Source organism: Orcinus orca, chromosome 4 (genome assembly GCF_937001465.1).
Source record: "Orcinus orca chromosome 4, mOrcOrc1.1, whole genome shotgun sequence".
NCBI classification, from domain to species: Eukaryota; Metazoa; Chordata; class Mammalia; order Artiodactyla; family Delphinidae; genus Orcinus; species Orcinus orca.
The window spans coordinates 30,997,397-31,013,861 of NC_064562.1; the positions used below are offsets into that span (position 1 = coordinate 30,997,397).

At 39.9% G+C, this 16,465-nt stretch overlaps 1 protein-coding gene and 1 pseudogene across 1 annotated transcript in view; both read left to right on the top strand.

Annotated features, from left to right (window-relative positions):
• Positions 1 to 16,465, top strand: part of DCLK2 (doublecortin like kinase 2) — a 278,173-nt gene that overhangs the window by 90,919 nt on the left and 170,789 nt on the right. The gene's annotated exons all lie outside the window — the stretch shown is intronic.
• LOC101287692 (heterogeneous nuclear ribonucleoprotein A3-like) lies at positions 2,082 to 3,417 on the top strand (annotated as a pseudogene).

A 16,465-nucleotide genomic window follows, 5' to 3' on the forward strand; every position in this document is an offset into this window, starting at 1 on the left:
CATTTAAATATGATGAATTTCTGGTCAATTTCTCCCTCAATATGTTTGGACAGTATTCTAATTAAACTAGAAACTTGATTATTTATTCTACTAATTGTTTGACCCACTAACAAGGTAAGTGGGTAAATCTAATGAGCATAAACATGCATCTAGGTAATTTGGGCCAAATCCACTTTTTATAAATCTCCAGCTTGACGTACATGGAAATTGTCACATCTACCAACATAAAGCTGAAGATATTTCAATAGATAAGGACAAACTGTCAGGTCATATTTGCTGCTGATCATCATATGCCATCTAAGATACTAAATCATATGGACGTTTACCTCAATCATGTGGAACTCTAGATAGCATCTAGAGTCTCCTAATTAATGTATAAACTGGGATGATTCTTGAAGTGAATTAACCTGGATAAGGCTTTGGCGCTCCTTAGGTGCCCTACTGCACTCCTTTGCTAAATTGTACCCACGTTTCATTCATTAAACCTGAATTAAAATCCTATTTATGTCATTCACCAGCTGCATGACCTTTAGCAAGTGACTTGGCTTCTCTGCACCTAAATTTTTGTAGCCATAGAGGGGGGATGACTTGAAGGGTTGTCGTGAGAATAAGAAAATATGTGTACCTCACACAATGCCAAACACAGAGTAAGTACTAAATAAATGGTAAATTGCTAATGCTAGAAAATTTACAAAAATAATGGATGAATTTGCCAATTGTCCTTCCATGCTGTAGACATAACCCTGAACTCAAAAGACATGCACAGGTATACTCTACTCTTTCAAAATATTTTTATTTGACATTTACATTTACATTTTCTTACCTTATCTTAACAATAGGCCTCTGACACAGAAGCTGATTTTACCATTCAAATGTACCTTTGATTTTTTTCTGTATATTTTAGTAATTTATTGCAGTTTTAAATACTTATCTTTCTGGATACCCCCTTCTGCCCACACCACTACATAATCCAAATAGACCTAAAAATCCACATTGAAATTACCATGGTATGTGTCGCTTACCTGTCAACTTTTTAAATGAATACTAAATATAATATAATATAATACTTAAGAAACTAAACGTAGTAGATATTTGCTGGTATCTTTAATTATTTCTTTGTTCACCTGGCATCTGAACCCCTATATGACTTTTTGTAGGAGGCACCTCTCACTCTAGAGGTCTAAAAAAGCCAGAATGTTTCTTTCCCAGCTTCCCTGGCAGCTAGAAGGGTACATAAGTTAGGTCAATCAGTTACTCCATCACAGATTTTGAAGAAGGCACTTATGATACAAAGAAGGAGGGGATGGTGGCAGAGAATCTATTTGGCAATAGCATTCAGCCTCCAGGAGTTGTGTGGGCAGAAGGGGCATCCGGAGTTCATCAGCAATGGCTACGGTGTCCCTGACAGACTGATTCCATGAAATGACTGCATCTGTGGTCCTGTGTCCTGCCTGCCTCTTTCTACCTATTGTCCAAGCCTGACTTCCCAGCCATCCACAATTCAGTTAGGCACTGATTGCCTTCAGGCATTTCCTTTTCTGCTTAAACCAGCCAGAGTCAGTTTCTATAGCTTGGACACAAGAACCCTGACTGATACACTAAATCTAAATCCAGAAACAAAAACTTTTATAACAGGTATCTTGAATAACTGTGGAATTTTTCCAAAGAATAGATCAGAGTATCTAATTCCTACCCAGTGAATCATTCGACTTAAAAACAAGCAAACAAAACATCTATTGACCTCATGCCTATTGCCAACCCACAACCCATTTCTTTGCTTTGATTCTGTATTAATTAGGAACAGATTTGGTTAACATAAGAGGGGAAGACATGTAAGTGTTTCTTCTCTCACACTAAAGATGTGCAAAAACAGGCAATCCATTGAGTCATCAGAGATCAGACTCCTTCTACCATTTTTTCCACTGCATTGGATTTGGATGTTGTGCTCTAAATTACCTCATGGCTCAGGATGGCTGCTCTTGAGGTAAAGTCATCACACCCCACATTCCAGGCAGCAGGAAAAACGTGAAAGTGGTGTTCCTCCCAGCTGAATTGCTTCCTTTTAGGAAGCTTGCCTAGGCGAGTCCGGTCTCAAAATGGAGGTAAAACCACTGCCCAGTCGCCCCAGCCCGACTCTGGCCATTGCCGCTGCCGCGGGGGGAGGAGGTCCTTGATCCAGAGGAACCAGAACAGTTGAGAAAACTGTTTATTGGTGGTCTGAGCTTTGAAACTACAGATGATAGCTTAAGAGAACATTTTGAGAAATGGGGCACACTTACAGATTGTGTGGTGATGAGAGACCCCCCCAAACAAAACGTTCCAGGGGCTTTGGTTTTGTGACTTACTATTGTGTTGAAGAGGAGGATGCAGCAATGTGTGCTCGACCACACAAGGTTGATGGGTGTGTAGTGGAACCAAAGAGAGCTGTTTCTGGAGAGGATTCTGTAAAGCCTGGTGCCCATCTAACAGTGAAGAAAATTTTTGTTGGGGGTATTAAAGAAGATCCAGAAGAATATAATTTGAGAGACTACTTTGAAAAGTATGGCAAGATTGAAACCATAGAAGTTATGGAATACAGGCAGAGTGGAAAAAAGAGAGGATTTGCTTTTGTAACTTTTGATGATCATGATACAGTTGATAAGATTGTTGTTCAGAAATACCACACTCTTAATGGGCATAATTGTGACATGAAAAAGGCCCTTTCTAAACAAGAAATACAGTCTGCTGGATCACAAAGAGGTCGTGGAGGTGGATCCGGCAGCTTTGTGGGTCATGGAGGAAACTTTGGAGGCAGTGGAGGTAACTGGCCGTGGTGGAAACTTTGGTGGAAGAGGAGGCTATGGTGGTAGAGGTGGTGGCAGCAGAGGTAGTCATGGAGGAGGTGATGGTGGATATGATGGATTTGGAGGCGATGGTGGTAGCTATGGCAGTGGTCCTGGTTACAGTAGTAGAGGAGGCTATGGTGGTGGTGGGCCAGAGTATGGAAACCAAGGTGGTGGATATGGTGGCAGTGGTGGAGGATATGATAGTTACAATGAAGGAGGAAATTTTGGAGCTAACTATGGTGGTGGTGGGAGCTATAATGATTTTGGAAATTATAGTGGACAACAGCAGTCAAATTATGGACCAATGAAGGGGGGCAGTTTTGGTGGAAGAAGCTCAGGAAGTCCCTATGGTGGTGGCTATGGATCTGGTGGTGGAAGTGGTGGATAGGGCAGCAGAAGTTTCTAGAAACTCCAAAGAAAAGGGCTACAGTTCTTAGCAGGAGAGAGAGCAAGGAGTTGTCAGGAAAGCTGCAGGTTACTTTGAGACAGTCGTCCCAAATGCATTAGAGGAACTGCAAAACTCTGCCACAGAAGGAACGATGATCCTTAGTCAGAAAAGTTACTGCAGCTTAAACAGGAAACCCTTCTTGTTCAGGACAACTGTTCATGGCCACAGTTTGCAAAAAGTGCAGCTACTGATGAATGCAATGTAGTGTCAATTAGATGTACATTCCTGAGCTCTTTTATCTGTTGTAGCTTTGCCTTTCTCTTTTTCTTTTCATTATATCAGGTATATTGCCCTGTAAATTTCGGTAGCAGTACCAGGAATAAAAAATTAAGGAATTTTTAACTTTTCAAAAAAAAAAAAAAAAGAAGCTTGCCTAGAAATACTATGTCAAGAACCTAGTCCTAGGACCACATTTCAGTCTTCAACTACAAGGGAGGCTGGAAAATGAAGCCTTTGTTCCAGGCAGCAAAGACAAGGTAAAGAGGCTTTGCTTCTAAAGTAAAAGGGGAAGATAGGTGTGAGGAAGGCAAGTAGTATCTCTGCCACATCTCCACAGCAAAATTTGTCCCCCCAAATAAAAGTACTTTATATTCATGCTCCTCTCACTGTCCTCCCATCAGTATTCTCCCACCGCCACCCCCCTGAAACTCTTCTTGCAGCTCGTGAAACGTTCCCAACTTGACATTCTTTTACTTCTAATCAGCATGCGACACCATTTACCACTTTCTCCTCTTGCTCTCCACCACCCACTAACTCCTCCTGGTGTCCCCACTCCCTCAGTGGCTACTTCTTCTCAATCTTCTTTGCTGGTTCCTTCTCCCCTGCCCTCTTCTTTGATGACACACTCCCTCCAAGGCAGTGTATACAATCCCCAGCTTTAAATATCGTCTCTATTCTGATGGCTCCTAAAATTATATCCTCAGCCCTGACCTCTCCTCTGAGTTCCACACTTATGCTGATCTGTGTCTACTCCACATCAACACTTTGCATCTCATATTCGGCATGTCCAGCATGACACTCCTGATTTCTAAATCAACAAACAAACAAACAACAACAAAAAAGACTGCTACTCAGATTTCCCCCACTGCGTAAATGAATAACCATCTACGCAGAGTTGCTCAAACCCAAATACTGCTATTTCTTGATTCCGCGCCTTCTTTTGCACCCACACATTCAGTTCATAAGTAGAGGGTTGTTAGCGCCACTTCTAAACATATTCCAAGCCTGTCCACTTCCCTCCAGCTCCACAGCTGCTCCCACAGTGCAAAGTTCAGAACCAGCATCATTTCTCACCTGGACTGCAGAACTAGCCACAGAACTGACTTACCTGCTCCCAAACTCCCTCATCCCACTTTAAAATATAAGCCAACCCCAAATCCTTAAGTAGCTTCCCCTTTTACTAAGAATCAAATCAAATGGCCTATAAGGCTCTTTGTGGTGTGGACTCTGCCTACATCTATGACCCCAGTTCATACTACCCTCTCCCTCTCTAGCTACACTTTAGCCACACTGGGCCTCTTCTCCTTCAACACATCAGGCTCATTTTTGTTTTAGATCTCTTGCATTTGCTGTTCCCTCCATCTGTAGTATTTTTCCCTTCAGGCGTCATCTGGTTGGCCCCATTAGCCATTCAGGCATTCAAGTGCCACTGCCTCGGAGACCCCTTACCAACTCATCTGATATTGTGCCCCACCCACCCACCTGGTCCTCTTTTGCTCTACATGCTTTTTCTTTTTCTTTTTCTTTTCTTTTTTTAATAGTCATGACCCTATCCGAAAGTTTTGGGTATTTATGCATTTGCTTGTTAGTTGTTTTTCTCCACATTGGAATGTTAGCTCCATTACAGCATCAAGCTTGTCTATCTTATTTTCACACTATCCCAGCTGCATCTGAGATAAATATTTGTTAGCTGAACACATGCATGTTTGCACCGTAAGAAAGAGCAGGAGAGGAAGACAGACTCTGTAATGGAGAGTCCTAACGCTCCGTCAGTCACAAGTGGTTTTTATGCAAGTTCCTCCAGTGTGGTGTAAGTACAAGAGAAACCAAACTGGGTCTGGTATGCCCTATGATCTGAACCAGCAAGACATTTCCAGGCATCAGGAAAGGCTGAAAGTGAGGAAAAGTGCGATTCAGTCAGAAGGCAAGCAGGGGGACGAGGACAGAGTGTATTCTGAGGAAAGGTGGTGACAAGTGGTTCAAAGCCAAGCCAAGAACAGCCTGAGTATATTGAAGTTGCCGTGTTATGTGAAGTCTGCGGTGTGGGGCAGGATTGGGGCTAGTTTCTTACAGGAACTAGAGAAGAGTCATAACCCAGAAGAATCAATCTCAGGGAAGAGAAGACATTTATACATTGGGTTGGTGGTGCCATTTAGCTAATGTAGGTCATGTGACAATGACTGCAGTGAAACTGGTCATGATCCCCATGTGGCCTTCTCCACACCCCCCCAAAATATTAATGCACTGTCTCTTTCCCCAGAACAAATAAAAACATTAGCACTTGTTTACAGTATAACCATTATTACTTAGGGTAAGTTTGATGTCAGTGATCAATGTGGTCCTACAATGCTACTGGATTATAAATTTCCCTCTAAACCTTGGGGCCATGGGAACATTTCTGTATGTGGAAATACCAACTAAATAAAATGTGGATCTTTCTAGATCATTACAAGAGCAAAAGTCATAAAAATATTTTTATCCATACTCCCATTCCTCAAAGTGTTTTCAGGTACATATTTCTACAGAGGAAAAAATTACAATGTACACATATATTTAATATAGATTATAATTTAAAACCACAGATCACCTAAGCTCCTAACAAAAGAGGTAGGTTTAAATATATTTCTGGTATACCAATGAGTGGACTACTAAATTTAATAATGGAAAAATGAAATAAAACCAAATGGAAAAAGTAGAACACAAATTGTGTCTACAGTAAAATTATATGCACACACTGTGTATGTACATGCGTGGATGGATACACAGTGATGTGCTGGAGCTGACGTGTATTGTAGGGTTTTTTTGTGTTTTTTTTTTGCTGTATGCGGGCCTCTCACTGTTGTGGCCTCTCCCGTTGCGGAGCACAGGCTCCGGACGCGCAGGCTCAGCGGCCACGGCTCACACGGCCCAGCCGCTCTGCAGCATGCGGGACCCTCCCGGACCGGGGCACGAACTCGTGTTCCCTGCATCGGCAGGGGGACTCTCAACCACTGCGCCACCAGGGAAGCCCTATCATAGGATTTTGAGAACCAACTGCTACATTTTCAGGGATTTTGCAAGCCAGTTGTTAAACACGGTCATTATGAAAAATTAAACAGCTATCTGTATAGTAGTGCTGGCCACTACTGCACATGTGTTATTTGGTACCTCATGGATGGTTTGAAATTGGCCATGACGGCAGCATTTACACCATGGAGACTGGCAAATGCTACAAATCAGGGTTGGTTATTTTTGTCATGCTGATTGTCTAGACTTAAGAAAGTGGTAGAGAATATGTTAATAATGTTATTAAACTTGAAATATGTCCAATCTGTTGTCCTTACATTGTAAGTGGAATTAAAAACTGAGGCAATATTTTGCCAGTATTTGAAAACTTAGCAAAAAATGTGCTCTTCTCACTGACAAATGAGGGAAGATCTTACATTATCACTCTTTTGTATTAAGCATTAATGTAAATGAAAATATTAATCAATGTTCATGTTAGACCCACACTTAAAGTGCCAGTTGCTAAACATTTACCAGCACAATACTTTGTGTGCCTGTAAAACTAGAGTTCATGATTGTAAAGAAAGCAACAGATAAACTAAAATTATGGGTGAAATACTAATTTTATTTTATTTATTTTTAAATTTTATTGGAGTATAGTTGATTAACAATTTTGTGTTAGTTTCAGGTGTATAGCAAAGTGATTCAGTTATACATATACATGTATCTGTTCTTTTTCAGATTCTTTTCCCATATAAGTTATTACAGAATATTGAGTAGAGTTCCCTGTGCTACACAGTACGTCCCTGTTGGTTATCTATTTTATATATAGTAGTGTGGGTATGTTTATACCAAGCTCCTAATTTATCCCTCCCCACCACATTTCCCCTTTGGTAATCCTAAATTCAAAATCTGTGAGTCTGTTTCTGTTTTGTAAATAAGTTCATTTATATCATTTTAAAAAAATTAAATTCCACATATGAGTGATATCATATCATATGTGTCTTTCCCTTCCTGACTTACTTCACTTAGTATGATAATCTCTAGGTCCATTCATGTTGCTGCAAATGGCATTATTTCATTCTCTTTTATGGCCAAGTGATATTCCATTGTATATATGTACCACATACTAATTTTAAATATTTCCATTTGTAATGATTTTAATATAGAATAATAATTATTTTAAAAGTGAAATAATATAACAAACAAACCTTCCTAGAAATTTTAACATTTTCCAGAAGTAACATTATGGCACAAACACAATGAATTATTTCTCTCTTGACTTTCTTTCCTTCCACAAGTATTGAGCCCCTACCATTAGCAAGGCACTGTTTTATCCCTGATCTTATAAAGCTTATAAATCTTGTGTGGAGTCAGAAATAAAACAAATAATTGTAAAAACAAATATTTAAATGTCAATTTTGTTAAATATGTAAAAGGAGAAGACTAGGAAACCTAGACTAGTAGGATAGGGAGGGCATCTTTTAGGAAACGAACTTTAAGCTGATATTACAAGTAAGAATAGGAGTTAGCTCAACAAAGAGGGTAGAGAAGAGCATCCCAAGCAGAGGGAACAGCATAAGCAAAGGCCCTGAGGGAGGACAAAGCTTAACCTAAGGACATGTCAGTGTAGTGTGGAGTGGCCAAGGCATATGGGGCTGGGTCTGAGTGCCAAGGCTGAAACCACATTGTACAGGGCTTTACAGACTATGGTAAGGGGTCTGACTGTTCTTCTAAGAGTAGTGAGAAGCCATCACTGAATCTTAAAATTGTTTGGCGAGTAGATGCAATGGAAATTAAGAATCAAGGTAGCTCCACTGGGTTCCAAGTGAGAATTATCTGCAACATAGAAAGTGGTATAATCAAATCCTTTTTTCTTTTGCTTTACATCATACTTCATGATAATTGGGATAACGTAGAGGAAGACCCAAAGGTCTTGGTCCCATCAGATCTGGGAAATCTAAGGGAAATAATATCATTAGAATGCCTTAATTTGGCCTCCCTATGTTTAGTTCAGATTGGAACCTGGTCTTTTGAGATTCAGATATAAGTATTTCAAGCCACCCAACCCACATGGTCCAATCCCTTTCCAAGATTATTGCAGATTCTCAGGGACTTCAGTTTGCCTGGTTCCTGGGGCACATGAAGTTATTCCAGGCACATCTGGAATCTTGTTCTTTTCCTACTCAATGCTAGAATCAGCCTTACCTAGCTTCCTTCCTTCCTTCGTTCCTCCTTCCTCCCTCCCTTCTCCCCCTTTCCTCTCCTCCTCTGCCTCCTTTTCTTTTTCTGATTGTTTTCCTCTCTCTTTTGTTCTCTCGTTGTCACTCTTGCTCTCCTAAAATGAATTCATCCTGATACCTCCAGTACTAACCCAACATTCCAGGGTTCCTTCTTGTTTCTCCCTTTTCCTGTTTGTAACCCCCTTTTCTTACAATGAAAAACCTGACTCCCCTTATCCTCAATATACTGACCTACTTGCTCATGCCAAGAATACACAATTTTTTTTTCAGAATTGCTAAACCATACCACTGAGAAAACACATCATCTGTATTTTGTTAAATAAAGACACTGCAGTTCAGAATGGTTAAGTGATTTGCTTGAGAGACTAGGAAATGGCAGAGCCAAGATTATCCTTCTGTTCTTCTGACTCCTTCTTCTGTGTCCTTCCCACCATTTCTGTTTTTTCAAGACATGAAACAAAATAATGACTCTAAATATTTTATCTCTACTTATAATTCGTCAGCCCCACATGTTCAAATAGTACTCAAGGTGTCAGAAACATTACGGAGTAAGGATGTTGACAGTTTCGACTGGAGTTTTTTGAGTAAGTTCTATACTTTTCATGAGGCAAACAAATTCAGAAGCCACTTCAAAAATGACATGATTTTTACCTTGTATTTTCTGAAAAATTAGCCAATGAGATCAGTGAATTAATTCTAATTAGATGGAAACAGATTATCGTGAGCTTATTTTGACTCCCGTGAGTTTTTTCTCCACCCTCACATCCTAGAGAAGTGAGCTAAGCAGAAAGGTAAAAATTAGCCCACTTCCTTAGATGGGTGGGGTATTTGTTTGCTAGAGAATCACAGGGTTAAGATTCTAACATTTGATGAAATACTGCCATTTACAGCAACATGGATAGACTTAGAGATTATCATACTAAGTGAAGTAAGTCAGACAGAGAAAGATAAATATCATATGTTATCACTTATTTGTGGAATCTAAAATCTGATACAAATGAACTTATTTACAAAACAGAAATAGACTCACAGACACAGAGAACAGACTTGTGGTTACCAAAGGGGAAAGGGGGGATAAATTAGGAGGTTGGGATTAGCAGATACAGTCCACTATATATAAAACAGATAAACAACAAAGACTTACCATATAGCACAGGGAACTATATTCAATATCCTGTATAAGCTATACATAATACCTTTCATAAGCTATAATGAAAAAGAATATATATATGTATAACTGAATCACTTTGCTGTACACCAGAATCTAACACAATGTTGTAAATCAAATATACTTCAGTTTAAAAAAATGATTCTAACATTTGAGATCGTGTATAAAATTTTTATATAATTTAAGGCAATCACATTGTGTTGCCAGTTTGTACACTCAAGTCACCTTTGTAGGGCTACTAGAAAGGACATCGATGCCAGAGTCCATGTTTCACTAGGCAGGTTTAGGCCTCAGAGTATAAATAGGTTAACTGAAAATAGAAGCAGTTTTTTTTTTCCCTTGAGCAAGAATACCTAGGTAAGAAGCATTGTAATTAGAATGTATACAGTAATTACAGATGTACTCCTGTACATCAAATGTGTTATACTCCTCAAAATCTATTATTTCATGGTCTTTGAAGCAACCATTATGATATCATGATGGTGAAGCTGTAATTAGAAGCTAAGTCGTACCAACACATTTTTGCAAAACAAAGTGAAAAATATTACCCTTTTCTTCTTCAGGGGAAAGAATAAGAAGATTTTACCCATAGCGCTAAAAATTAAGAAGTGTTAAGAGTAAATAGGAAAGGCAACTCTATCTCACTCTGTGGGCCCCTGGAGGGCAGTTCTGCAGACTTCCTCTTCCTGGGACAGCCTGAAGCCACCAGGAAAAAGATGCAACAGAGTATGAGATAAACAGGAGGAGTTAATGAGCCGCCACTGATTACTACTTTGAAAGAATGCCACTATCCTTGAGGCCTTATTTGTAAAAAGGATTTTTAAGTGGATTCTCAAGGAATACAGCTTTTGCCCAAAAAACCTGTAGAAAAAACCAAAATACTATGGTCTGCTGTGGGTGGTGGGATGTGATGAGGCTGGTGGAATATAATCTCCTCCAAGGACATTGGGGCATGGGCTGGGGCTCCAAGGGCCGGTCCCTCGCTGGCTCCGCCCATCTTTGGGTGCCACTTTGCCTCCACTGCAATATCTTACCATAGCAGGTGCTCAGTGAATCATGCACAAATATCTCACATGAATGACACACTGCACGAACCAATGAGATGAAGGTTAGGGAGTGACTCAAGAGTCTGGTGGGGCGGGGAGAGCACAGATTACTGGGTTCATTCTTAAGTTGGAGAAGTCAGGGGAGGACCTGTGTTTTGTATCCAGAAACGTAATCTTCACAACTACCTGGTGACCATCCTTTTCCCCATTCGGCACATAGGGAATTGAAGCTTAGAGAAGTCTGATATTGCCCAAGCCACGTGGCTAGGATGGGATCCCTTTACTCATTATACTCCAAATGCTCACTCCACATCATGCTGGGAAGCTATGTTAGTTGAAGAAAAAATATTTTGTGTCTTTGGAATAATATTGGTGTCTGGCCAGTGGCAATCAGGTGATCATCAGCAGGTACAGAAACACTCCTCTCACCAAAGAATGAAAACGTTGTATTTTTCCTGGACTGGGCTGGCAGAAGAACTGTATAGCTGATGATTCACGCCCTGTATGTGAATGCAAATGGGCATGTTAGGCCCAGGATGTGCACACCCCCAGGTTTGCTCGGGTCTGCCTGCTTGCTCCATGAAGAGCCCCAGCCACTGTCACTCATTTCCAAACTCCCAGAGCCCTTCCAGAACCCCCACGAAGGAGGGCCGGGCGTGGACACAACCTCTATTACAGCCATGATGGCAGGACCTATGGCAGCCCTGGTACCCAGGCCTAATCTGCCTGGCTCCACAGGCAAAGTACGGTACCCCCAGCTGTGTAATCTGCCTTCCCAGTGGGGCTGTGTAATTTGGCTAGTATGGGTTAGAGGAGGCAAACTAATCTATGCAAAGGAAATGTATGATAAGGGTCTGGTTTTTGCCAGGCACTGTTTTAGAACCTGGGGAATCCATGGTGAACCAGTTCTCAAGAAGCTCGTATTCTCTTGGGGAACCTCAGGTTATCTGACTTGGGGCCAGTGCTTTTAACCTCAACAGCACATTGCCAATTCCAGTGACCCACCTGATACATGTATGTTCTTTTTTTTAAATTATTTTTATTTTATATTGGAGTCGAGTTGATTCACAATGTTGTATTAGTTTCAGGTGTACAGCAAAGTGATTCAGTTATACATACACATATAGCTATTCTCTTCCAAATTCTCTTCCCACTTAGGTTATTACAGAATACTGAGCAGAGTTCCCTGTGCTATACAGTAGGTCCTTGTTGGTTATCTATTTTATTTTTTATTTTTATTTTTTTGGCCACACCATGCGGCACGGGGGATCTTAGTTCCCCAACCAGGGATCGAACCTGCATCCCCTGCATTGGAAGTGCGGAGTCTTAACCACTGGACCGCCAGCTTCCCTAATTATCTATTTTAAATATAGCAATGTGTATGTGTGTGTGTATATATATATATATATATATATATATATATATATATATATATATGTCAGTCCCAGACTCCCAATTTATCCCTTCCCCCACCTTCTCCCTTTGGTAACCATAAGTTTGTTTTCTAAGTCTGTGAGTCTGTTTCTGTTTTGAAAATAAGTTCATTTGTTTCATTTTTTTTAGATTCCACATATAAGCGATATCATATGATATTTGTCTCTCTCTGTCTGACTTACTTCTGTATGTTGTAATTCTCACTGCAATATTTGGTAAGAAATGAGAAACTAAATATATAGGGATCTGTTATAACAAAAACATCCCCAAATGCTGAATCTCCAAGAGTCCTACTATTATCCCTAAATAACATTGGAGGGTGTGTTGGGCGTGACTCAATGCAGGAAACAGAAACCACTCTTCACATTTTAAACAGAAAAGGACTTAACACATGGAATTAGGTGCTAATAAAATGCTTGGCAGAGCTTGCTCTCTAGAAATGAAATGTAGAACCACTCCTTAGAACCAACTCACTGGGAAGCTATTCCTCTGAGGCTACTATTTGAACAATTGAGCTCAAGAACATATGGTCATAACTGAAGTGGAGAAATGAGGAAGTGGGAATGAAGAAGTTGAACGTGGCATTCAGCTTCCTCTCCACAGCAACACCTGTGAATACATAGAGACCTGGATAATGGACACGGTAACACCACTAGCAGAAAACTTCATATTTTATGACCTTGTTTGCCAATGGAATAAGGCAAAAGTCAAGAAAATGGCCTCCACTTCTGCCTCCCAAATCTCATGCAAGTGCACCAAATTGGAAGAAACTACCACGGGAAATGAAATTTTCAGCATTCCAAACTCTGCAGTATAGAAAAACATACTAGAAGGATGATCAAATAAAAGTTGAATTAGCAAGTCCACAATGCCCGACACACAGAAGGAAAGACTGAGTTTACCATGTTGAATGATCACTATAGAATTACCAGTTAAGTCACATCTCCAACCTAGTGCCTAGTATAACATCCTACACATATTAGATGCTCAATGAAAAGTTTGATAAATAAAAGAATGAATCAATGAATAAATGCATTGTGGATGTCACAAAAACAAACTTTAATGGTTTTTTTCTTTTTTAAAAAATTATTCCTAAATGAGGTAGTGATGGTTGTTTTGTTCAAATACAAACTGAAATATTCTTGACTGTCTCATTTCCCTTTTGTGTCTATCTAAGCAGCTTTTACAAAGCTCAGGAAGTAAAATAAGTTTTAAAAAATAGAAGAAATCTAGATTTTTTTTCTCCTTCCTTTTTTTGGACAATGAATTTCCCTTTCAAACTTTTGTGGTTATTATTGCTAAATGTTTCCTCCAAGGAGAAGTCTTCCTATTTTGTTTATTTTTAGAAACTTAAGGTTGCATACAGAGAAGGCTTTTGAAAACTGGAATCTCAAAAGGGAACTTCTAGGCAATGGCTCTTTATCTAGACCAGGATAGCAGCAACTCTGAGTAGATTATAAGAATATAGCCCTGCAGTGGGTCAACCTCTGATCCTCTTTGTTCCACATTAAACAGCATTTTTCAAGACTACTTTTCATTCTCTTTCCCTGTAGCATATCAACAACCAAATCCACTTAACCCTAACAAAAAGTCATCCAGATGTTTCCTTGCTTAAATTGGAACTAATTAGGATTGACACTAAGTTGTACAAAGTATTATCATAGAATGCTGGAACCAAAAGGAATTTTAAGTCATACCGTGCTACTGTCTTGTTTGTAGGTGAACCTCTTGTTTGTAGGTGAGCAAACTGACATAGAGTGAGGTTGAATATATTCAGCCTCTATTCCTTACTTTGGAAACATTCTCTCACGTATATTTGTTCATCCAGTAAATATTTAGTGTATATGGCACACAGAGCACTATGCAAGGACTTGTATGGAGATGCTGGGATGATTCCAGGCACGTACCCCAAGACTACAAGCCAATAAGCCACACACAGATCCAACCACATAGGACTGAATGCATGAAAATAATATACATGTTCATGACTGCTCATTCCTTACCTGGGCTTCCCCCACAAGACCCTACCTCTCCCTCTCTTCATGTCAAAATCCTGTGCATTCTTCAAAGCTCAATTCAATTGTTAGCTACTGCTATGGTCTGAATGTTTGTGTTCCCTCCAAATTCATATGTTGAAATCCTAATGCCCAATGTGATAGTATTAGGAGGTGGGACCTTTAGGAGGTGCTTAGGTCATGAGGGTGGAGCCCTCATGAATAGGATTAATGCCCTTAAAAAGAGATCCTACAGAGCTCCCTAGCCCTTTCTCACATGTGAGGATACAACGAGAATTCTGCATCCTGGAAGAGAGACCTCAGCTGACCATACTGGCACCCTGATCTCAGACTTCCAGTCTCCAGAACTGTGAGCAATACATTTCTGTTGTTTATAAGCTACCCAGTCTGTGGTTTTCTGTTAAAGCAGCCCAAACAGACTAAGACAGCTACCAAATTAAGATTTTCTCAAACCGTGCAATCACAATTGATTACTACCTTTTAAGAATTTCCAAAGGATTTCTTTTGTTTTTCTGTTATGGCATGTATCAGGTTGTCATCTGGTGGGGCAGATATTTTGTAGATGGATACATATCTATTTTTAATGTGGTTCCAGCACTGTGGTAGACTAAGATAACAAGGAATCCCAGTAGCTATAAACCCTTAGGAACACTGGATAAAAAATAACAACAACAAAAAGTCTTTACAGTTAATTTTTATCTGAAAGAAATGGAGTCCTCAAGTATATACATAGGGAATTGAAAGCCAGAGTGATAAATATAAGAATTGAGACTGTGGCAACTTGGGGAAGCTGATGGAAACAGTGGCATTCATTTGGTAAGACCAGGGTTTTAATGCCCATCAGGAACAAAAGCCGTCTTCGGCCCACCTGAAGGGGAGCAGGAACAGAGATGCCTACATAAGGCCAGGACTCTCCAAAGCTACAATCCCAGCCAAAGAAGACCAAAAATCTCAGCCAACCATATCAAGAAATGACAGTTAACTCTGTGTAGGAAAAAATACGACTTCTGTGAAAAATAAAAATTCCAAACCTATTGCTTTCATTGGTGTGTAATCTGAATTTACTTTACCTGATCCTGCAGGAAACCTCAAGCCTAGAAATTATCCTGGACGACTGTTGCCTCCAGTACACCAGGAGGATGTTAATATTAAACTCTGCTACCCATGCAGCATGGAATGAGCACAGACAAAAATGAGCCTCACTGCAGGGGAGCTCATAATAGAAATTCACATAGAATGCAAAAAAAAGAATCAGGGATATAAACAGAAGATTTTTTAATCTCAAAATTTGTTATATAGAAAAACAATCTGAAAGAGACCATAACCTAAGTATGTGTTTTAAATTTTGAAAATCTAAAAGGCATCGAAAAAACAAACAAATGGCAATTCACTATAAAAGAAAAGCCAAAAATTTTGAACAAATTCGAACATCTGAAGCCAAGTCCCTTTAAAACCGAGTTCCCTTGCAGAGTTAATGATTTATCTCTCTATCCAAATTTTATTGCCTTTTTTGTCCCATCTGACCTCACTCCTGTGCTAACTGAACACTAATCCACCAGAATCAGATGACTGAGATTTTTGTTATTGATAATATTGTTAATATTCTAAAATTGTTGATGTCACCATTAAATGTACAAGCTCAGGTTGTTTCTCCAGGGCAAGATGAGCTAACAGATCTCTGAGCCATAGACCACCTGGCCAAAAAAAATCGTAAACCAGAGACATCCTGACTCCCAAAACTATGATTAAGATATGTCACAAGACGATGATTAACCCCAGCTTCTTTGTTCTTCCCCCTTAAAAATACCCCCTAACTCAAGGACCGAGTTGGAGTGGATCTGAGGCTTGTCTCCCACTCCCTTGCCTGGCGCCCTGCAATAAATCCTTTCTTTGTTGCAAACTCCCACTGTCAGAGTCTGGCTTTCTGAGCTGCAGGCACACAAATCTTTGCTCGGTTACACATCTAGAAATGAATAGTCATTTAAATTTACCACGGGACAAATGGGTTAAGCAGCAGATTAGAGCCAGCTGAAGAAGGAATTAGTAAACTTGAAGATACATTTGAACAAATTTTCCTCACTG